A 25061-nucleotide genomic window follows, 5' to 3' on the forward strand; every position below is an offset into this window, starting at 1 on the left:
TAAATCATCAGGCGCAACTATAGAAATGTCCGAGATTTGAGCAATTCATGAAATTATGAAATTTACGCTGGTAATGTGTTATGTTAATTTGCAACACCAATCTGTGATGTCTTTAGTAACGCACAAATGCATAATTCAATACGTAAAGTAAGAGATTTTATGCCATATACAATGCCATGCGCCATCCTCTATGAGTTCACAAATCTTCTCTGACACGCCTGCTCCATGTTATTATGTTCGTACTCCGAAGCCTCTTAAAGTAAATCTGTACAAAGGAATAGAACCCCCCGCCCAAAAATGAAAATTTAGTACGTATTTTAAACGGGGTTCACTGGAGTTGACGGCTCTACCAAAACAAGATTTAAACACTTTTCGTGAAAGAAGTAGAGTGTAAACATATGTAATTTCTGTCATTAGATACCATATTAAAATACATTTTGAATGGGAGTGAACGTATTGTAAGTGTAGCTACTGGTATTTGCTGAACCGGAAGAATAGAAGAATGCGAAAAAGTTGGAAATGAATGGCGGAAATGTTCTGTTCGTGTCAGCAATGAACATTTGTGATGGAGATAATGCAAACATGCGATTTTATTACAAAGAACTGTGTGATAAAGAGCATCATATCATGAAGTTTTGGCAGCGTCATAGTATGTTGAAACGTAAAATCAAGTGTGGAAAAGTAAGTAAAAATTCAAAACAAACGAATTTCTTTTCGCAGCGGGCCATTTGTACCCGGAAAACTAGTGACACCGTTTTGAAAGTAAGAGTTATTACAATTATTTAAGTGTTTTTTAAGGTGAAAATTATTGCGTATATTTTATGTATTTTTCCATTATCCTTTTCTATGTGTATGCCCCCCGTCCCTGATGCATCTGTTCCCTACAGACGCACACCCTCGCTCCGCTCGGGCTACTTGCTGTGCTCCAGCCCTGACTCCGTTTATGGTATTCGAGCTTTTAGTGGCCACCTAGCACAAGTTGGTTCGTGGTTTATGCATTAGGTCTTCATTCAGTGAATACTCTGCTAGAAGAAATTGGTAAATGCAGTAAATGTGTGAAAATTCGGTAGAGCCGTCTGGTCGAGTAAAGCTTTAAACGTATTGAATTACGCATTTGTGCGTTACTAAAGACACTAATATGCTAAATTTTTATTGACTGAAAAATGACTAGGCCTATACGTGCAATGCATTTAAAACCCGTTTATTTGGGGTTTAAACTTTTTTGTTTGTTTTTTTCAATAATTTGCTCTATGTATTTGTATCACATATGGACAAAAATACATTTATTTCAACTTGGTGTTATTATGCAACAATCAGGTTATGCAGGAAGCGGTCACATAAGGTAAAAACGGAATCCAAACTGCTTCTGGGCTTACATCCGAGAGAAATTGTCCTTCATTTGACCTCGAAACCGGGACTAACTGGCCATAAATGCGATACGTCTGCCGACTCACTCACGAAGGACTCCTGATAAAAAAAACGATTTACCGATTTTTACTTGCTTGTTGACAGGGTTGACTGGTTTAAACCATATAAAAAGAAACAACTGGTTTAAACCAAAGAAAAAAACGAAAAGTGCTTTAAATCGTGTGAACTTCTTGGTGACGTTTTCACATTTCAAACCGTCTGCATTAGTTTTATCTCTGTTGAGGGCGGAAATGGTTAGATTTCCGTGCACATGCCTAAAAAGAGGAAAAAAGAAGAAGCCTAGATTTTTTATCTTGGTTATCAAGTTAATTTTGTAAATTGGTGATTGATGAAAAATCTTCATGTCTTTAGGTAGAAGTTAAATACAGGTTGTAATAGCGGAAACGGTTTATTTATTTTAATAATTAAGACAGAGTAATATAAGGTGAAAGAATAACAAATGGCGCAGTCAGTATTTCAAAACTACGTGCAGTATTTTTGATATAGGCCTAAGTACTAATAATGACAATGCTCAGAGAACCATTATATGTGAATTTAAAATGCAACGATCAGATGATAACATTTCTGCTGGATACAGGGGCAGCCGTTTCAGCAGTTGGGTATACTTCACCGTTACTAAAAGGAGTACTGATAGAGCCGTTTCAAGGACGACTTAATAATGCTGATGGCTCTCCTATTAACACATTAGGTAGATGTACTGTCAAGGTACAGCATCTAGAACACAATGAAAGCTTATCCTTAATAGTCGTTAAGCAAGAAGAGTTTCATCCTATTTTAGGGAGAAGTTGGTTGGATGCTTTGGTTCCACAGTGGAGAAATCAGTTGGCATTAATGTTATATAGTACTGAAGAATTGCAACAGATGGAAGTTGCTGAAAGTCAGTCGGTAAATGTTTTACAGAATCAGATTATGCAACAGTTTAGTGAAGTTTTTAATGGTTCAATTAATGTCCCAATTAAAGATTTTAAAGTGTCTATTCCTTTGCGACAAGGTGTCACGCCTATATTTAGGAAAGCGTATGACATACCGTATTCACTGCAGGAACAAGTTAAAAAGGAATTAGACAATTTATGTAATGCTGGAGTTTTAAAGAAGATTTCACAAGCTGATTGGGCTACTCCAATGGTAATCGTTAAAAAAAAGAATGGAGCTGTAAGGTTATGTTTAGATTTTAAACGTACACTAAATTTAGTGACAGAAAAGGTTAGTTATCCTCTTCCTAAAATACAAGACTTGCTCAATAAATTGTCATATGCAAATTGCTTTGTATTGTTAGATCTGAAGCAAGCTTACTTACAACTGGAAGTACAGGAAGAGTCACAGAAATATTTGGTAATTAACACACCATGGGGTTTATACTTGCAACATAGGCTACCATTTGGGTTGAATTGTTCAGCACAAATTTTCCAAAAATTCATGGATAATGTCATACAAGGTTTGGATGGAGTAGCTTGTTATCTTGATGATGTACTTATCTGGGTAGTTACAGTAGAACAATGTTATCAAAGAACAGTACAGGTCTTAAATAAATTCAGGAATTACAACATACAGGTGAACAAAGAGAAAAGTATTTTCTTCGTTGATTCCATAACATATTTAGGATATGATATTTCTCAGAAAGATATTCTGCCTGCAAAAGGCAAGTTACAACCTATACTGGATACGCCATCTCCTAAAAATATAACTCAGTTACAGTCCTTCCTAGGTATGCTAAACTTCTAGCATCGACACCTACCTTCATTACCTTCATGCATTCCGGAATTATACAAGTTATTAAGAAAAGGTGTTAGCTGGGAATGGACTAGCAAGCAGGAGACAGAGTTTCTTTTAGCGAAACACATGCTACAAAAGGCCAGAATTTTACATCCTTTCGATGAAACGGCAAAAGTGGTATTGATGACAGATGCCTCCCCAGAGGGAGTAGGAGCAGTGCTGTACAATGAAGTAGACGGTCAGTTTAAAACAGTAGCTTGTGCCTCAGCAACTCTATCGGAAGCAGAGAAAAAATATTCGCAGTTCGAAAGAGAGGCGTTAGCAGTGGTATTTGCAGTGCGTAAATTCCATAAATTTTTATTTGGTAGAATCTTCAAGATTATCACGGACTCTCAACCAGTGAAGTGGATTTTCGGATTGAAAGCCCCGCCTGATGGAGCTTCTCCCAGAATGCAAAGATGGTTCTTACTATTAGCTAATTACGATTACGATATTGTGTATAGTAAGTCAGTCAGGGTGGCTGATTTTTTTGTCAAGATTTCCCTTGGATGTTTCTACAGAGGAAGATCGAATAGCTCCGGATTACATCAGTGAAATTTCAACTACAATTTTAGATAAAACAGAGATAGAAGAAGAGTCTCAAAAAGATCATATGATAATGAAGATTAAAGAGTGGATGTTACAGGGATGGCCCAAGAGATTGCCACCTTGTTTTGATTATAAAGAATATCAGGAGATGTACAGAAGAAGATTTCAATTGGAATTACATGGAAACTGTTTATTTTGGAAGGAAAAAATAGTGATTCCTCGAAAGTTGAGAGCACTCTATAAGGAAAGATTACACAGAGATCATCTGGGAGAGTATGCCACAGTGAAACTGGCGAATGATGAAGTATGGTGGCCTGATATGAACCATGAATTGCACAATTATGTAAAAAGTTGTGAAATTTGTGCAGCTATGGCTAATAGTTCACCTAGAAATAATTATTGTTCTTGGCCAAATGCGGAAAAACCTTTTGGTAGAATACATGTAGATCATTGTCAGTTGTTTGGGTTCCTTTTTCTAATAATGGTGGATACCTACTCACACTGGGTCAAAGTTTGGAAGGTAGATTCAACGAACACTTACACAACATTAAATTGTTTAGAAGAGTTATTTGAATTAGTAGGATTTCCTGGAACGATAGTTACTGACAATGGACCACCTTTTAGGAGTTATGAGTTTCAAGAGTATTGCAGGAAGAGAGGTATAAGATTAGTGTCTACACCACCATATTCCCCAGAGAGTAATGGTAGCGCTGAGAGGGCGGTGCAAACTTTTAAAAAGTTAATGAAGAAAAGATATGTTCAGAATGGGTATCATATTAGTGTTCAATGCGTAGTTAGATGGTTAAAAGAGATTAATTATGCTCTTTTACACACACCGTTGAAAATTATCAATACTTCACCAGCTTCCTTGGTGTTCTCTTTCAAACCACGCTCATGGTATAATGTTACTCCGGCAGTATTCAATAGTCAGGCTGAAACAAAGATTGGTTCGAGACGAGTGGAACTAAATTGGAAGGAAGGCATGTCTGTATGGGTAAAGAATTATAGAGAAGACGTGCCTAAATTTATTAAAGGACGTTTTGTACGGCACTTGGGTAATAACATTTTAGAAGTGCTAGTGAACGGTACCATCCGTAAGTGTCATAAACACCAAGTAAGAATTAGTGATTTGAATGACAGTGTGGAGAATAAGGAAACAGTCTCAGAGAATAACAGTGAGATAAAGTTAAAAAGTCCCGAGTATAAAGTTACTGGGAAGTTAGGAGCAGACCGTCGGTTGGAAAACAGTTATTTGAATGGGACCAATGGTGAAAGTGAAACAAGGGGCTGTATACCACAGCAAACAGAGGCTAGTAGTACAGAATACAGGAGAAGATCAGAAAGAATACGTAAACCGCCGAATAGATGGGGATATGAACAATAGTTGAAGGGGAGGAGAATGTTGAGGGCGGAAATGGTTAGATTTCCCTGCACATGCCTAAAAAGAGGAAAAAAGAAGAAGCCTAGATTTTTTATCTTGGTTATCAAGTTAATTTTGTAAATTGGTGATTGATAAAAAATCTTCATGTCTTTAGGTAGAAGTTAAATACAGATTGTAATAGTGGAAACGGTTTATTTATTTTAATAATTAAGACAGAGTAATATAAGGTGAAAGAATAACAATCTCCTTTTCACCTTTTAATCAAGGTGTCCCACGTTCAATTCTCGGTAGAACCACAACCCTTCTTTCATGTATAAAACAAGTAGCGATTTGGATGTCACTTTAAAGCGAGAGTCTTTATAACCTCGGCATTACATAAAGATGTTAAGCCTAAACATATGAAAATGGGCCAAATTGTATGTTTTTGCTTGCCTGAGTGCTTGTTGTTTTATAAAGAAGCAAAGGTTGCCTGAATGTATTGATAGACATTGGCAAAATTGATCAACTGCCTACGTAGCTTCCAACATTAGCTTGGATTGGACTTCGTTTTAATTTTATTGAATGATATCTACATACTAAATTTAGAATTTAATACCTCAGTTTTAGCGTACTGGTTATGATACGTTGACCTTAGATTTTACATGCAAAGCAATAACAGGACTTTCCCAATGGCTAGCACGGGAGTTTCCCGGTTTGTATGTAATTCTGTATAATGGTTTCACTTGTGCAACTATTTATCTTTTTGTCCTGAAATGACTTTTCACAATTATATTAACAAGTATGTAAAGATCAGTATAGCGTATTTTTATCAGGAGTCCTTCGTGAGTGAGTCGGCAAACTCATTGCATTTGTTGGCAATTAGTCCCGGTTTCGAGTCCAAATGAAGGACAATTTCTCTCGGAGATAAGCCGGGAAGCTGTTTGGATCCCGCTTTAAACTTATAAGGCACCTTCCAGCATAACCACTGTTGTTGCATAATAACAGCAAGGCGAAACAAACTTATTTCTGTCCATAAATAATATAAACACATAGAGCAAGTTATTTAAGCCAGAAAAACCTGGTTTAAACCAAAAAACAGGTTTAAACCAAAAAACCGTTTTTTTTGTTTTTTCAATAAAAAAACATGGTTTTTGCCAACCCTGCTCGTTAATATAACTGTCAAGAGTCATTTCAGAAGCACTAAAAGATAAACAGTTACACAAGTGAAACCATTATACGGAATTATATGGACAAATTCAAAATAGTGCAGAATACAGAACTATTTCAGTCCAAATTAGTTAGCTACGACTTTTATCAGTACAAGTTAAAGGAATACGACGACTTAAGTTGCATATCAGTAAGAAAAGTGAATAAAGATAAGAATTGTTTGAGTCCACTTTGGCTCTGACCCATTTATACATAAATAGATACCAAAGATACTTCTGATCTTAATAAATGCCTCTCGTGGGGTTTGTATGACACCCTCCTCCCAAAAAAGTACGGCATTTCGATGTTTTTTGAAATGAAATGAAATCTTTAAGTTTTATGTCCCGCGTTTATGCCGGTTATGCTAAAGGAGATGAGTGAAATGGTGGAATGAAGAAAGTGGGATGAGACGGGAGAACCACCAGAAAACCCACGAGCATGGTGTTTGCCCACCACGAAGTCCACACGGCATGATCTGGGATCGAACCAGGAACCCCAAGCACCGGAACAATATTTAGAGCTTCTCTTTGCAATTGCATAACAATAATGCAATATACAACTATAAAAAATCAGAAAAGAAAGATTCATAAACTTATAAAGAAAAATATGCTTTTGTAGTATAATCTCTTTGAGTAATGAATGGGGAATTTAGATCTGATTATAATAGGAATAAAACTATGCTTTTGTAATATAATCTCTTTGAGTAATGAATGGGGAATTTAGATCTGAATATAATACTAATTATATACGTGAGTGAATCGTGATAACCCACAAGTGTGTATTCATCAAGATCTTAAGAACATGTTTCGTTTTTTGGTTTGTGGTTTGAACCAGCCAACCCTGCCAACAAGTATTCACGGCATATTCCCTACTGTCGTATTCTATGACTGCATACTTACGTTTATCATTTTTTTTCACAAAGTAGTCTTTCAACATTAGCAAGTGTTTCTGGACGGTTAAAAATTCTCTATCCCACTTTAAGGATGCACACTACATTCATGAAGTGAATTATGCACCTTGTATGGTTGCATGCTTACAATCCTGAAATGGTAAAGACGCAGCATAGGTAGGCCAAAAACAGTAAATTTATTGTTAATTTGAGTGACTGCACTCTATTAGATATTAATTTCCACCGTCGGAAAAATTTAGCAAAATGTATGGAAACTATATTAAATGCTATGGTTGATAGTGTTATTAGTGGGGGAAAATGAGCTTATTTAATACTTTCCTGCGCAATAAGGTTTCAGGCCCTAATCTATTATCACTCAACAGGACAAGTTAAGCTAAATTACTGTCCCCTACTCTACATTTTTTGTAGAAGGCCAAATATTTTATAAAGAATGGGGCTGCGTTTTTGGTTCTCCGGTATAGTAGCAGTATCCAAGAAGGCGCTACATAACCACCCACTTGAAGATCCCAAGTTTTCTGCCCTTGAAGATCAAATGTAAGTTATGTTATTTTAGGTTATGTAAGAACTTTTTTTATCTTCTGTAACAGTTACCTCGACTTCCTTGGTTAGCTTAACTCAGGGTTGCCAAAATTCGTGTTTTATAAAGATTTATTTTAATAGATTGAATTATGTAGATTACATGTGGACAGAGAGAGGTTTATTTGGCAGGGTGTCTATCGGTGTGAATTTATGTAAAAAAAAATTAAATTTTTCATTATTCTAGTTTACATACATCGATATAAAGCAACATAACAGTTAATAAAACCTTACATTATGGATATACAAAATATATATACTTTAATCCTTATTTACTGCAGGCGAAATATTCTTCTACACAATAGAAACAGTGCTCGAGTAAGTAGTACTAGATTGCTTTATTGAAACTGGATGTTTTGTTTTTAAAGTGGAAGGAAGCCTGTTATAAATATTCACTGCCATAGGAAATGTACTATTCTTATGTACTTTTAAACATGAGAACTCTACATGAAGATCAGACGCTTGTCTTGTATTATGCATATGAATATCTGAGTTCAACCGGAAGCTGCTTGTACCTATCTGTATATCTTTTCTTACATATTTTAGAAGTTCATATATATATAAAAATGGAAGAGGTAAGATTTCAAGAAATTTAAATGGAGGTTTACAAGAAGTTAGAGGTTTACTTCCGCTTACAAACCTTAAAGATCTCTTTTGTAAAACGAATATGGAATTTAGCAGTGTAGTAGATCCCCAGAATATAATACCATATTTCAATTTAGAATGAAAAGGTCCAAAATAAGTTGTGAGTAGAACATGCTGACTGACTACTTCGTAAAAGCTTTAACATGTAACAGGTTTGAGCCAATTTACTAGATAATTTTTGAATGTGATTTTTCCAATCTAATGTATCTGACACCCAAAGACCAAGAAATTTGATATCCGACATGCAATTCAACGTTTTGCCGTTAATTGTTACACAAGGGTGTTTTCTTATCTCGTTTTTTACTACGTGAAAGCACATGCACGAAGACTTTGTTGTGTTTAGTATTAGTTTATTTCTATATATCCAGTCACTGACGGCAGACATGGTGGGATCTACTCTTTGATATCTGAATGACATTTGCTTACTCCCTGAGTGTTTCGAGTTTGACAGTTAATTTCAACAGTTTGCCTTCTGTTGGATATATACGATTTAAACCACTCATAAGCATTTCCCCTAATACCATAATCTTGCAATTTTTAAAGTAAAATTTGATGATCAATTGTATTAAAAGCTTTGCTAAGATCAAGAAATATGCCGGTTGTATATTTCTTAGCGTTTATTGAATTTAAAGCAGAATAGAGAAAGGAGTAAAGAGCAGTTTCAGTAGACTTATTTGATCTAAAGCCATTTTGAGCAGGAGATGTTAAGTTAAAATTATTTAGAAGGCTAACTTGTCTTATATACATAAGTTTTTCAAGAAGTTTAGAGAAGGTAGACAGACATGATATTGGTCTATAGTTCGATGTAAGATCTTTCTTGCCACTTTTATATAAGGGCTTAACAACTGCTAGCTTCAATGCCACAGGAAAAAACGCCATTACTAAATGAGTTATTTATTATAAATCATAAGATATCAGCAATTTTATAAGAGCATTGCTTTAGAATTTTATCAGGAACTTCATCATATCCTGAAGAACTCTTTTTTGTGAGTTTCAGTGTAGTATTTAATATTTCCTGACTAGTTACTGGGTGTAAGAACAATGATTTTTCGAAAATATCGTTGTGTCTACTAGCGTATTGTTTGCTAGATAGATTATTGTTCGCGTTATTAGTGATAAGCTTTTCCACGTTATTCGTGAAGTAATCATTAAAAGCATTTGCAATTTCAGTCGGATTTTTAACAATTTTATTTTGACAAGAAATGCTAGTTATCTTAGAGGAGGGTTTTCGTTCCCCAGATTCTTCCCGAATAATTTGCCATGTAGCTTTCATTTTATTGGAAGCTTTCCCAATGTAAGTATCATTCTCTAACATTTTTGCCTATTTTATGACCTTATGTAAAACTCGTCTGTACATTTTGCGGTATCTTTTAAACACGGGAGTACGGCAACGTTGGGATAGTTGATGTAAATAGCGAATTTTTCTAGAGAAACCTTTATTCCAAAAGTCTTCCACTTCGAACTGACATTTACCGATTTATTTGTCTTAAATTTTTGTTTAGGAAAAGCAATATTAAAATAATGATTAAATATACATAAAAAGGAATTAAATTGGTCGTTAACATTACATTCAATATAAACATCTTCCCACGACTGAGTTTTCAACAAGTATCTGAAATATTCCACGTTAATGGGTATAAATAAAGGCCGTTCAGGCCATTCCACGCCCACGTTTGTATTCTTATTAATTATTTCTGTGGACAAATAAAGAAGTTGAGCATTATGATCAGAATAGCCTAGGTTTAGTACATCAACATGAGATACGAAATCATCACGTGAAATTATAATTTGGTCAAGAGCAGAGATTCTTGTTTTGCCTATTCTGGTAGGAGTATTTACGATAGGTTTCAGATTAAATGATGTGCAGAGCGAAATGAGATCTTCTTTTTCTTTGCTATTATTTAGTAAAAAATCAATATTAATATCACCACAAATTACTAACGACTTTTTAGAGGACGAGAATTCCGATATAAGCCTTTCTAATTTATTCAAAAAGTCATTGACATTACTGTCTGGCGTGCGACAGAGACAGATAAGTATTAAATTATGATCGCAAAATTTAAGTGGTACAGATTCGAAAGATTTCTCAACGTTCAATGTAAGGGTATTCCTTAGAATTTTGATACGAAAGTCCTCTTTGACGAATATGGCAATACCGCCATGAGATATATATTTCCTACAATAGTACGCAGATAGTTTAAAACCTGTGAGTGAATTTTTTTCTATTTCTTCTTTATTCAGCCAGTGCTCCGATATAGACAAGACATCAGTTTTACTTAATTCATTTTCCAGAATAATTTTTAATTCGATTATTTTATTTCCTAATCCTTGGACGTTGTGGTGTATGATTTGGAGACTGATATTTTTAGACTCGCTTACGTCTTCTACTTTTTGATTAGGAACATTACCGATAGTTATATCTACTGCTTCTAGTAGAGGAGTATTACTTTGGCAACTTACATTATCTGCAACATTTAGATCCGAGATACAAGAGGGCATACCACAACACACATAACCTACATTACTTTTTTTTGTCATAAAAATTACAGGAAACTTCTCTATGTTTATTTTGCGGAAGTGAAGTACACGTCATAAATTTCGTTTTTCTGCAGAACTCGTAACCTATAAAAAAGCATTTGCTGCCTCAATAATCCAATCACAGACCCTTCTCTTTCCTTTTGCATTTAGATGTAAGCAGTGACTAGTGTAATCCTGTCTACGCAATTAACCTAAACTAACAAATCTAACATGGCTGTACTTTCTTGAGATTATTTCTTTCACCTGCATATTAAATTCAAATATTGATCTGTTTACCCTACCGTTCGGCCTATGCGAAAATCATACCTATAAGGTGTTGATAATACTACTGTTCTAATATTTCTTTTACCTGTGCTTTCAAGTGCTCTTTCTAAAGATACTAACACATTCTGGGTTTCTAGTCAATGGTTTAGGTCAGCGTTTCCCAACCTTTTCCAACTTGCGGCACACTACGGGTGTAACTTGAATTTTCGGGGCACACTCATAGATATTACTATTATTATTATTATTATTATTATTATTATTATTTGCAAATTTAAAATACCATGGTAATTTTTTCTGTGATTGCTGATTTCCTTTTCACAGAGATGAAAGCTTGATCACTGGTTTTCCCCCTATGCTAATTCATTATGCTTAGTTTTTATTCTAATTTTAAAATAGAGAACAATTGCAATGAAATATACGACTCAAATTTTTAAAAATACCCTTTATTTTCGAAAACTGTATCCAACCTGTCACTACGAACGAAGATCACTAAATAACGAACGAACAAACAAATGTCTTGTACTTTTAACTTTGCTATTGTAACCAAAACCGGTGTATATTATCGTAATCACACAGCTTGCGATGCGTCGAAGTCAAAACACAGCTGTTGAGCAAAGTGTTGTTTTGTCATTCACGTGCGAATGAGTGTTCTAATAACGTTCATTTGACGCGTACCGTACAAGAGCTTCCATTTCTCGGTGTTAATATGACTCTCAATTGAAGCGTAACATAGCAGGTAACCGTGGAAATGTGTACGAGCCGAAATACTGTCTGCTACACAGTAATAGATGTAAAATAATATATTACAATTACAGAAATTTTTTCCATGGTAGAAATTTATAGTAATGTGAAATACAAAAATATATATTTTTTCCCATGCCTTGCAATTTGATTGCTATAGAATTCATAATTTTGTTTCGATTTCCTCGCGGCACACCGGTTGGGAAACGCTGGTTTAGGTTATTATTAGTTCCACCAGCCAACACCACACAATCGTTTTCATTTAGATTACCAGTTAGTTTGTGAACATTCTCAACGATAGAATCGTAGGGTGCACTTGGTTTCACAATGCTGCTCACACTAAGGCCAGTATTTGCACAATCTTGTATAATAGATGCACAATTTCTCAAATGACTATCCCCCAATAGTAGTATTTTTCGGCTGTTCTTTTCTTCGGATCGAGAAGAGAATCCAGTTGACTGTTTCTCTTTACTTTACACTGCATGTTCTTTGGTGAAGAACTTAGCAGAGCTACTGCTGTTTATTTGCAATTCGTATGTAAGTTAGACTGTTGATAACACTTGCAGTTCTTTGAATGTTCACACTTGCCGTCATTTACTGTTTCAATTACATCATTGTTACTGTTTATGCATTGTTCTTCATCGACCGATGTATATGTGGAAACAGAAAAGTACTAAACAATAATTTAATGCAGATTATAGAAATATGTGATAAGCCACGAGTTCTATAGGATAAGTTCTATTTGTTTAATCATTCATTACTGTTTTGTGTAGACTGTGTTTGTGTATCTTTTAATAAAGTCAGATGGCTATTAGAGTGGGGTGATTAGAAGGCTGTTAAAAATTAAATGCCATTCTCATTGAAACACAGAAACTAGCGTGTGCTTGTAAAATGGAACAATTAAATGAAATGAAATTATTGTTTAGTACTTTTCTGTTTCCACATATACATCGGTCGATGAAGAACAATGCATAAACAGTAACAATGACGTAATTGAAACAGTAAATTACGGCAAGTGTGAACATTCAAAGAACTGCAAGTGTTATCAACAGTCTAACTTACATACGAAAAAAAAAACAGCAGTAGATCCACTAAGTTCTTCACCAAAGAACATGCAGTGTAAAGTAAAGAGAAACATTGAAAGGAAGTTTAACTCAGTTACAAGGGTACATGAGAACATTAAGGGAGCACATGCAAAATCCGTTAGCAATATTAGTGCATCCAATAAAACACAACAGAACATTCTTTCACAGAGTGACAGTCAAGAACAATGTACCGGTACTAGAAATTTCCAGAAGTCAACTGGAATCTCATCTCGATCCGAAGAAAAGAACAGGCGAAAAATGCTACTATTGGAGGATAGTCATTTGAGAAATTGTGCATCTATTATACAAGATTGTGCAAATACTGGCCTTAGTGTGAGCAGCATTGTGAAACCAAGTGCACCCTACGATTCTATCGTTGAGAACGTTCACAAACTAACTAGTAATCTAAATGAAAACGATTATGTGGTGTTTGCTGGTGGAACTAATAATAACCTAAACCAGCGTTTCCCAACCGGTGTGTCGCGAGGAAATCGAAACAAAATTATTAATTCTATAGCAATCAAATTGCAAGGCATGGGAAAAAATATATATTTTTGTATTTCAAATTACTATGAATTTCTACCATGGAAAAAAATTCTGTAATTGTAATATGTTATTCTACATCTATTACTGTGTAGCAGGCAGTATTTCGGCTCGTACACATTTCCACGGTTAGCTGCTATGTTACGCTTCAATTGAGAATCATACTAACACCGAGAAATGGAAGCTCTTGTACAGTACGCGTCAAGTGAACGTTATTAGAACACTCATTCGCACGTGAATGACAAAACAACACTTTGCTCAACAGCTGTGTTTTGACTTCGACGCATCGCAAGCTGTGTGATTACGATAATATACACCGGTTTTGATTAAAATAGCAAAGTTAAAAGTACAAGACATTTGTTTATTCGTTCGTTATTTAGTGATCTTCGTTCGTAGTGACAGGTTGGATACAGTTTTCGAAAATAAAGGGTATTTTTAAAAATTTGAGTCGTATATTTCATTGCAATTGTTCTCTATTTTAAAATTAGAATAAAAACTAAGCATAATGAATTAGCATAGGGGGAAAACCAGTGATCAAGCTTTCATCTCTGTGAAAAGGAAATCAGCAATCACAGAAAAAATTACCATGGTATTTTAAATTTGCAAATAATAATAATAATAATAATAATAATAATAATAATAATAGTAATATCTATGAGTGTGCCCCGAAAATTCAAGTTACACCCGTAGTGTGCCGCAAGTTGGAAAAGGTTGGGAAACGCTGACCTAAACCATTGACTAGAAACCCAGAATGTGTTAGTATCTTTAGAAAGAGCACTTGAAAGCACAGGTAAAAGAAATATTAGAACAGTAGTATTATCAACACCTTATAGGTATGATTTTCGCATAGGCCGAACGGTAGGGTAAACAGATCAATATTTGAATTTAATATGCAGGTGAAAGAAATAATCTCAAGAAAGTACAGCCATGTTAGATTTGTTAGTTTAGGTCAATTGCGTAGACAGGATTACACTAGTCACTGCTTACATCTAAATGCAAAAGGAAAGAGAAGGGTCTGTGATTGGATTATTGAGGCAGCAAATGCTTTTTTATAGGTTACGAGTTCTGCAGAAAAACAAAATTTATGACGTGTACTTCACTTCCGCAAAATAAACATAGAGAAGTTTCCTGTAATTTTTATGACAAAAAAAGTAATGTAGGTTATGTGTGTTGTGGTATGCCCTCTTGTATCTCGGATCTAAATGTTGCAGATAATGTAAGTTGCCAAAGTAATCCTCCCCTACTAGAAGCAGTAGATATAACTATCGGTAATGTTCCTAATCAAAAAGTAGAAGACGTAAGCGAGTCTAAAAATATCAGTCTCCAAATCATACACCACAACGTCCAAGGATTAGGAAATAAAATAATCGAATTAAAAATTATTCTGGAAAATGAATTAAGTAAAACTGATGTCTTGTCTATATCGGAGCACTGGCTGAATAAAGAAGAAATAGAAAAAAATTCACTCACAGGTTTTAAACTATCTGCGTACTATTGTAGGAAAAATATATCTCATGGCGGTATTGCCATATTCGTCAAAGAGGACTTTCGTATCAAAATTCTAAGGAATACCCTTACATTGAACGTTGAGAAAACTTTCGAATCTGTACCACTTAAATTTTGCGATCATAATTTAATACTTATCTGTCCTTGTCGCACGCCAGACAGTAATGTCAATGACTTTTTGAATAAATTAGAAAGGCTTATATCGGAATTCTCGTCCTCTAAAAAGTCGTTAGTAATTTGTGGTGATATTAATATTGATTTTTTACTAAATAATAGCAAAGAAAAAGAAGATCTCATTTCGCTCTGCACATCATTTAATCTGAAACCTATCGTAAATACTCCTACCAGAATAGGCAAAACAAGAATCTCTGCTCTTGACCAAATTATAATTTCACGTGATGATTTCGTATCTCATGTTGATGTACTGAACCTAGGCTATTCTGATCATAATGCTCAACTTCTTTATTTGTCCACAGAAATAATTAATAAGAATACAAACGTGGGCGTGGAATGGCCTGAACGGCCTTTATTTATACCCATTAACGTGGAATATTTCAGATACTTGTTGAAAACTCAGTCGTGGGAAGATGTTTATATTGAATGTAATGTTAACGACCAATTTAATTCCTTTTTATGTATATTTAATCATTATTTTAATATTGCTTTTCCTAAACAAAAATTTAAGACAAATAAATCGGTAAATGTCAGTTCGAAGTGGAAGACTTTTGGAATAAAGGTTTCTCTAGAAAAATGCGCTATTTACATCAACTATCCCGACGTTGCCGTACTCCCGTGTTTAAAAGATACCGCAAAATGTACAGACGAGTTTTACATAAGGTCATAAAACAGGCAAAAATGTTAGAGAATGATACTTACATTGGGAAAGCTTCCAATAAAATGAAAGCTACATGGCAAATTATTCGGGAAGAATCTGGGGAACGAAAACCCTCCTCTAAGATAACTAGCATTTCTTGTCAAAATAAAATTGTTAAAAATCCGACTGAAATTGCAAATGCTTTTAATGATTACTTCACGAATAACGTGGAAAAGCTTATCACTAATAACGCGAACAATAATCTATCTAGCAAACAATACGCTAGTAGACACAACGATATTTTCGAAAAATCATTGTTCTTACACCCAGTAACTAGTCAGGAAATATTAAATACTACACTGAAACTCACAAAAAAGAGTTCTTCAGGATATGATGAAGTTCCTGATAAAATTCTAAAGCAATGCTCTTATAAAATTGCTGATATCTTATGATTTATAATAAATAACTCATTTAGTAATGGCGTTTTTTCCTGTGGCATTGAAGCTAGCAGTTGTTAAGCCCTTATATAAAAGTGGCAAGAAAGATCTTACATCGAACTATAGACCAATATCATGTCTGTCTACCTTCTCTAAACTTTTTGAAAAACTTATGTATATAAGACAAGTTAGTCTTCCAAATAATTTTAACTTAACATCTTCTGCTCAAAATGGCTTTAGATCAAATAAGTCTACTGAAACTGCTCTTTACTCCTTTCTCTATTCTGCTTTAAATTCAATAAACGCTAAGAAATATACAACCGGCATATTTCTTGATCTTAGCAAAGCTTTTAATACAATTGATCATCAAATTTTACTTTAAAAATTGCAAGATTATGGTATTAGGGGAAATGCTTATGAGTGGTTTAAATCGTATATATCCAACAGAAGGCAAATTGTTGAAATTAACTGTCAAACTCGAAACACTCAGGGAGTAAGCAAATGTCATTAAGATAACAAAGAGTTAAAATTTGGAGTTCCTCAAGGTTCCATCTCAGGCCCCCTTCTATTTTTAATATATATATATAAATGATTTGCCACAATGTTTAGACTCTGCTAGAATTGTTCTGTATGCTGACGATACAAATATATTAGTAACTGGAGAAACTTACGTTGAGTTACGTAATGCAGTAGATCCCACCATGTCTGCCGTCAGTGACTGGATGTATAGAAATAAACTAATACTAAACACAACAAAGTCTTCGTGCATGTGCTTTCACGTAGTAAAAAACGAGATAAGAAAACACCCTTGTGTAACAATTAACGGCAAAACGTTGAATTGCGTGTCGGATATCAAATTTCTTGGTCTTTGGGTGTCAGATACATTAGATTGGAAAAATCACATTCAAAAATTATCTAGTAAATTGGCTCAAACCTGTTACATGTTAAAGCTTTTACGAAGTAGTCAGTCAGCATGTTCTACTCACAACTTATTTTGGACCTTTTCATTCTAAATTGAAATATGGTATTATATTCTGGGGATCTACTGCACTGCTAAATTCCATATTCGTTTTACAAGAGAGCTAGCCGGTATGTCAAGTCAAAATCGAAATAGAACATACCGCATCTGGTTTTTTCCACTTCGAAAAGTGGTGGAGAGAATATCTGGTGTAAAAAGTGCTAATATGTGTGGCTAAGTTTTGGACGATTTTCGCTATTTTGTCTTGGCAGTGCGCGCCAGGGCTTTAATAAAACACTAATGCTGAAGTACGACTACTGGAAGACTGATTCGACAACAATATTTCCAAACTGTGCTCTCATCTTGTGAGTTAGTCTGTATTTTCTAATTGCATTCCGACCACTATTTTTATCGCATTTTAATTTTAGGTGAAGAAAGTTCATTAGCTGTTGATCATAGCTCAAATGAAAGGCATTTCGAATTCGACGAAAACTATTTGGCAGTGATTTCCCGCTGTCTTGGAAAAATTCAAAGAAAGCTGGAAGAAGTGAGCGAGCAGCAGAAAACTATTATAGAAAATTTTGCTCCCAAACGAGAGGCTACTAGATCTTTCCCTGTATACATAAAACTACCTTGTAAAACTGTGGAAGACATTAATAGAGTAGAAGAGTGGTTACAACTATCACCGGACAATGAGCAGATTCTGGTAAGTTTACATTTTTTTCATACAGAAATCATCTCATAATTGTAAATACAATTAGTTTTACGCAATCCTTATTCTTTGTTTGTAAACTTTTCAGCTGAGCTATTAGTAGTAGTACTAGTAACAACATTACATAACGACCGCAGCAAGCACAGTTGTGAACTTTACTCCACTTTATTATTATAACAACTACTAATACTATTACTAATAATACTCCCATCGTTATTATTTGTAGTAATAGCAGCAGCAGCAGTAGTAGTAATAGAAGTAGTTGTAGTTGTAGTATAGCAAGAAGAAGAAGAACGATACATCTCAGGATAAACACCAGAACCATTTCTTTGCGAACTAAGCGATTGCAAAACTACTCAGTGTGGTAGCGACTTTTGCAAGAAAACTACACAGAGCAAAGTAGCATCCGTTATGGAGTATATATACGCCATAAACAGTTAAGGGGTTAACAGTGCTGTTAGTTGGTCTATATTAAGCTGAAATGAAGTTTATTGTACATGAAATCTTGCGAGCTTTCGAAGATATGGAACACGCTCACGTTTGAGGAAAAGTTGTCATTTACACCTTGAATACCTCAAAACTTGTCTCTAATAATCGGGAAGAAAATATCTGTGCTACTAATTAATGTATGGCCACTTAAGTTTGAGTATGAATGTAAGTTTGAGTTAGTAAACAATGTAAAAGTCACTAATTTTGATGATTCAGAAATTTCTTGTGAAAGTGAGCCTGAAGATGTTAGCCACCCTTTAGGAAGTAAATGTCCCGTAGCAAAGAATTTGCTTAAGGAAAAACAACAATATATGACTGAATGGTTAAACGAAATTAATGAAAGAGATAAAATATATGTGCATTTACGTGAAAGATACCAAAATCCAGTTGTAAATAATGAATCTTTGAAAGATTTATATTTCGATTTAGTACAGGAAGCAAAATTTTTGTATGAGCTGTATGGAAAACAGATTAGCGATATTGAAAATGAAATAAAAGAATCTCATGGTATGTACAAAATCACAGGAATTTTAGTAGAAAATAATAGTCCAGAAACTGAACATTTTCCTTCTGTATGTGACATTAAAGAAAAAGTAAATGAAATTGTTGATCTTAATGACCAACAAAAACAACAACTTTATAATTTGTTAATTAAACATAGATGTGTGTTCAGTGATGTGCCAGGTAAATGTAATCGTTTTGAATACACTTTTGAAGTTGACACTGACAAAGTTATTGTTAAGAACAATATCCCTTACCATTTAAATTTAAAGATAACATAGAAAAACGAATAAAAGAATGGCTTAAAAACGGAGTTGTAGAAGAGTGTGTGTCTATTCACGCTCATCCGTTGTTATGTGTAGCAAAAAAGAATACTTCAAAATTACGTACCGTAGTCGATTTGACCTCCGAATAAGCATGTAAAACTTAAACAGTTAAAAGCAAACAAAATTGATGACCTATTGTAAAAATTTCAAGGTGTTCAATTTGTTAGTTGTCTTGATTTTGTTGGATCCTACTTGCAAGTCAGGCTTTCTGATAAATGTAGACCTTACACAGCCTTTTACTGGAACGGCAAAATGTATCAATTTACACGTGTTCCTTTCAGATACTTAAATGGGTCTGTAGCTTTTATGACTTGTTTACAAACATAAGAAATTGTAATTCACGTTTAGCGAGATGGAGCATTGAAATTCAAGGATTCGAGGTAGAAATAATTTATATTAAGGCTAAAAATAATCAGGCGGGTGATGCTCTCTCACGGGTAATATTACAAACAAAAGTTGAAGAACATGAAATTAATAAATTTGAGGTTTTGTCATCATGTTTCGGAAATCTTGCTGGCTAGGAATTGAGAGTCAAACAACAAGAATGTTCAGAGTATAAAAAAAGAATTAAGTTCTTGCGTAATCCCAATGACCCTTATGCAGAAGTGAAAAATGGGAACATTGAAAATTTTTACAAGTTAAATAATGATGTTTTTTGAGTAGAAATTATCTTTTTCCAGACTCTTGGAAAATTTTTATATCTCCTTCCATGGTTCCCGAAATTGTTAAGTATTTTCATGAACAAGGTCATTTTGGTGCTGAAAAAACAATTGCATCTATTAAAGAAGTGTGCTATTGGAAGTCATTAAAAACAGACGTTATTGATTTCATAAGCGACTGTACGGATTGTAAGTTAACAAAAGCTGAAACATCACCTCCGGCTAAACCTTTGCAGACTGTAGCAGTAAAGAACATACGAGATATGCTTTCTTTTGACATTTTAGGGCCGTATCCAGCTTCTCAGAATGGAATTAAGTTTGCTTTTTCAGTGTTACATGTTTTTGTAGATATTATGTAATGTTTCCTATGAGAAATGCAACTGCGAGATGTGTTTTAAAATGTCTAGAACAATATTATTTTCCACTTTTGGGTGTTCCGTTGTCTGTCTTAGTGGATAATGGTAGTTGTTTTATTTCTAGTAAGTTCAAGGAAAAATGAAAGAATATGGGATTAAAATCCATTATGTTAGTCAGTATTATCCAAAGAGTTCTGTGGCGGAGAGGATTCATAGAGAAACTAATCGATTGTTTAAATTGTTGTGTAATGATAACCATGTAACGTGGGAGAAGTATATACCCAAATTGTAATTTTACTAAAATATTCTGTGTGTAGCAGTTTAGGAGTAAGTCCAGTCTTTGTAAGTCTTCATCTCAATGTAAAACCCAATATCCTGTATTTCGGCATTTCGGAATAGTTATAAAAGATCAATATGATGAAAATGAACCTCCAAATTGGAAAAATAGACTTATAATGGCCGATTTTCGTAGAAAAGAAGACATCAGGAAAAGAAATGAAAAATATAATAAAACACAAGAAGGTAAATATGTTATAAAAGAAAATTATTTGGTTTTTTTGCTTCAAAGTCATCTTAGTTCAGCTGTAGATAAGAAAATTAGCAAGTTTTTACATTCGTACAATGGTCCTTTACTTTGTAAACAAAAGGTTACAGATAAGGTGTTTGAACTGATAGACCCACTGACTGGTGAACCATTAGGAACTCATTCACTAGATCGTATGAAAGTTTGGAAACGAGCTTCAAAAACTAGACAACTTTGGTTAGAACTTGCCAAAAAACATGTACAAGAAAAGGAATTAGAGTCCATAACTCCCAATCGTCTAAATGTAGATTCGTGTGAACCTGAAACAACAATTCATGTGAATTTTAGTGATGTTATGAAAGTAGATTTGTCTGTATTTAATTCTGACAAGAGTCGAAACGGAAATATCAAAAAGTTAGTGAAAAGATTGATAGAATGTGATAAATATTTGAAATATTTAACAGATGAACTTAATTGTTCCAGTTACGCTTTGTCATTTACACTAAAGCATCTTGTAAACCCTAAACTTAGTAAGTTGAGATAAAATAAAAAAAAATAAAGAAAGAGCGTAAATACATTTCGATATGTTTATATATCGTTTTGGCGTTAGTAGGCATTCGTGACCCACTATGTGACTTCCGGACGGCCGAAGCCTTTTATTGAATAAGGAATAATATGACAAATGGCTAGCCAAGGCATCAGATGAGATTCCCTCCCATTTTGGGTAATTTTATATTTGTTTAAAGCCAGGAGTAGGTTATTTTCGTATTATACCCTTCAATATTCTTTTTAATATTAACCTTTTATTCTATCTTTAAACCTCACCTCAGGGACGGGAAATAGATAATAATAATAATGTGGGTAGTATCTTCCAAATTTAGGAGGGCAGGCACTACAAAAGTGTAATGGTCTGACAAACCATCCACTGGTCGGTCCATTTCTGGTTAATGTCTAACCGGAATGTAATAAATGTAGAGTATTATGATTAATTAGTGTTGTTGTAGTTGTGTGATGATTTGTTTAATATTTTGAAAATGTTTACTTGTTTTTATTCCAATTTGATTTGTATATTTTCGTGTAGTATTAGTACTATGCTATTTATGTTGGTTAATTTTAATTGAGAATATTTTGAAATATGATATTGTTTCATTGATAAAGGTTTCATTTAGTTACGAAATAGTGAAATATATACATGTAGTTATGCTAATTTTAGTTTTTCAAATAGTGCATTGAAATAATTTCGTTTCATGAATATCATGGAAAAGCATTATTCGTTGTATAGTGGATATTTGAAAAAAAGCTAAGTACAATAGAGTTAAATGTTATATAAGCAATTGTGTTATGTAATAGTGCTGTAGTATTGTAATTTTGTAATGCATTAATAATTATTTTAAGTTTTTGGGTTAGTGCATACTAAATAACATTATATAATGTTAAATAATACTAAATATTTTCGAATAAGATTAAATAAAAGTAATAGTATATTAAATTTATGATATCATGCTATGTAGGAAATAACGTGAATGAAAACTATTAGTGAATATTAATGTTTACCATTATAAACAAAAAAAAGGAAAAGAAAAAAAGATATTAAAAGAATTTATGGGCCTCGTAAGTTCCGAAAATCGTTCAAAAATGGCCCCTGCGTTTTTAGTCGTATTTCCGAGTGAACTTTAAAAATTTTATACGTCATCCAATTAGACCATGGATTAACCCTTTAAAGACCAATGAATAAATGATTTTGAAAAATTGTTTAAGTGTCTCATACACTAGTGCAGTGAAGTGAACAGTGGTGCAGGGTTCTGTTTATTTTTCAATTCCTTCAAAACATACGTCTTGTCGTGCGCCTATATAACATTAAAGGATAACTCATTTATTATTACTTAAAAAATAACTTTTCAAGTAAACCTCGTACAAAGGCAGCTCTGAGAAATTTCTCTTCGCAAACAGACAAAAGTGTATATGTATGTGTGCGTCTTCGCGACGCAGAAAATCCTTTCGCTTCTACAAATATGGTTACAAAATTTACCCTGCATTCTTAACCACAGTGCTTCATGGCTATTTTAACTATAACGTTATCCATTGCGTTGTGTTGGTGGCTGGGAGCACCTTTGTGAGAAGGTACTGGTGACAGTGCATTCATTCTACACGAAGACGTCAAATGTGTAAGAGCAAGAATGACTTACGAGGAAGGTCCATAAACCGTGAGAGTTGAATTTTGATGAAAATTTGTCACAATATTCAGTTCAAGTTGCTAAGTAACGTAGTAATAGTCACTCGATGCGCAAACGCTTCGTTGAGCTACTACACCGACGCCATCTTGAAATCCAGTAGGTAATGTCCAATAATACCCTTTTGACACAAAAATGAAAAAGCTTTTAATAGATCTGATTTCAGTATTGTAAACCAAGGTAGAGCATCTATATGTAGGAGTACTTCCAGTGCATGATCGCTATTTTGAAAGGCGCCATATTGAATCGCCGTTAAATATGATAAATAGCAAGGGGGTCATGTGGGGTATCAAATAGCATTGGAATTTTCTTCTGAATCCATTTCCGCAACCAAAGTTTACATATCTGTTTTCACTTCAGAGTTAAGTGCTCTCTTAACCACAGGAACACATAATAACTGTGCGAGTTAGACTTATGCTATGAAACACGGTCGTGCGAGTACTTGCAGGATTTTAACTATTGCAGTAGTTAATGCAGTACAATAGCCACTATACCAATCAGATCTTGAGACTAGTAAGAGAAGTCGTTAATTAAATTGAAATGCCTGTAGTGAAAAATGTAATAGCAGCATGCTACAAGCTACACCTATTTCAAAGTGTGATGGAATAGACTGCTTGTCGATGAAGCACATGCATAATAGTACTGACGAGCAGAGAATACCAAAGGGATTGTTCGGATATATATTAGAAACATGATACAAACTGGTGCATATTAGTTGAACGACCAAAATGGTTCGGATTCAACTATAATCAGTAGGTCCACGTCGCCTTTAGCTTAGCAGGCATAAGTGTGGGACGTTGAACTGTATCAAACCAAAAATCTATTTTAAGCAATTTTACTTGGTCCATTATAGAGTGTAAGTTTTCTTCTTCAATCTTGAAACCTTACGCAAAGACACTCATTGTTACAGAATATTGCGTTCTTTCTCAATACTCATACTTGACTACATATAATTTACCGTGTATATTACGAAGTTAAAATGATTTAATGTGCTTATTGCCAGTTTGTCTAAATACAATCGATTTTTGATGCCGCATTGAACAATGAAGGGGATTTAAATCATCAGTTCACAGCCAATTCTTAGAAGACACACCTGGAACCTTAGAATTCACTTTTCTTGTGTCTGTTCTGGTATTAGTGATAAGAAAATGCATACACACCTGCTAAGAATAGATCGCAATAAAAATTATTACAAGATTCAATACCAAGTTGCAATCCATAAAACAAGCCTCTTTCTTGCTTCTTCCTTCAATATTAAATAATTAAATATCTGCATCTTTCCACCTTTAACGATAAAACACTTGCTTATAACAAGTGCAAGACTAGTTTTCATATCAAAACTGTGATAAATAACTAATTGTAGCAGGTGTTCACTTGTTCGGTGTACAAGTTATATGGCAGAATTTTCATAAAGAAAATGCATTCTATTGTGTATCATCAATTTTGTACGTCACTCCTGAAGGACATGCTTGCCTATGCATGGCAGATATGTGGGTACCGTAACAGGAGCAATAGTTGGATCATTTACAAATGTTCTGGAGACTAGTAGAAAATAGTGTCTGTGGTCATGAAAGTTGTGACGAAAGTGCATTTGTTAAGTGTTTGCACTGCTTCATGGTGCTGCACATCCTCCATGCTGCACATGCTCCACATCTCCATCATCACAGCTGAAGAGCAAAAGGTTAGTAGGTTAATATTTGCTTATGTGCACCATTTTATATTATTTTTCTAATAATATTTCTATTAATTTTCTAATAACTTCAGTACATATTCTTGTAAAGTCATATGTGCCGTTGCACCTAACTTATATTACGGCATTTAAATGTTATGCATAATAGCAACACACAGAGACTCATATATATATAGCGCACACTAAATAGGTATAATTTGTTACAGTGCTGCTATTCCATTTTTCACTACAGGCATTTCAATTTAATTAACGATTTATCTCA

General features: G+C 34.2%; 1 long non-coding RNA gene across 1 annotated transcript in view; it reads left to right on the forward strand.

The window, feature by feature from the left end:
• Positions 1-25061, forward strand: part of LOC145685800 (uncharacterized) — a 56219-nt gene that overhangs the window by 890 nt on the left and 30268 nt on the right. Inside the window, exon 2 of the long non-coding RNA XR_014131484.1 lies at positions 17741-18018. This is a non-coding gene — a long non-coding RNA (uncharacterized LOC145685800). The remainder of the gene's footprint in view (positions 1-17740; positions 18019-25061) is intronic.

The sequence above is a fragment of the Thermobia domestica genome, chromosome 5, assembly GCF_964235325.1.
Source record: "Thermobia domestica chromosome 5, izTheDome1.hap1.1, whole genome shotgun sequence".
Classification (NCBI taxonomy): Eukaryota; Metazoa; Arthropoda; class Insecta; order Zygentoma; family Lepismatidae; genus Thermobia; species Thermobia domestica.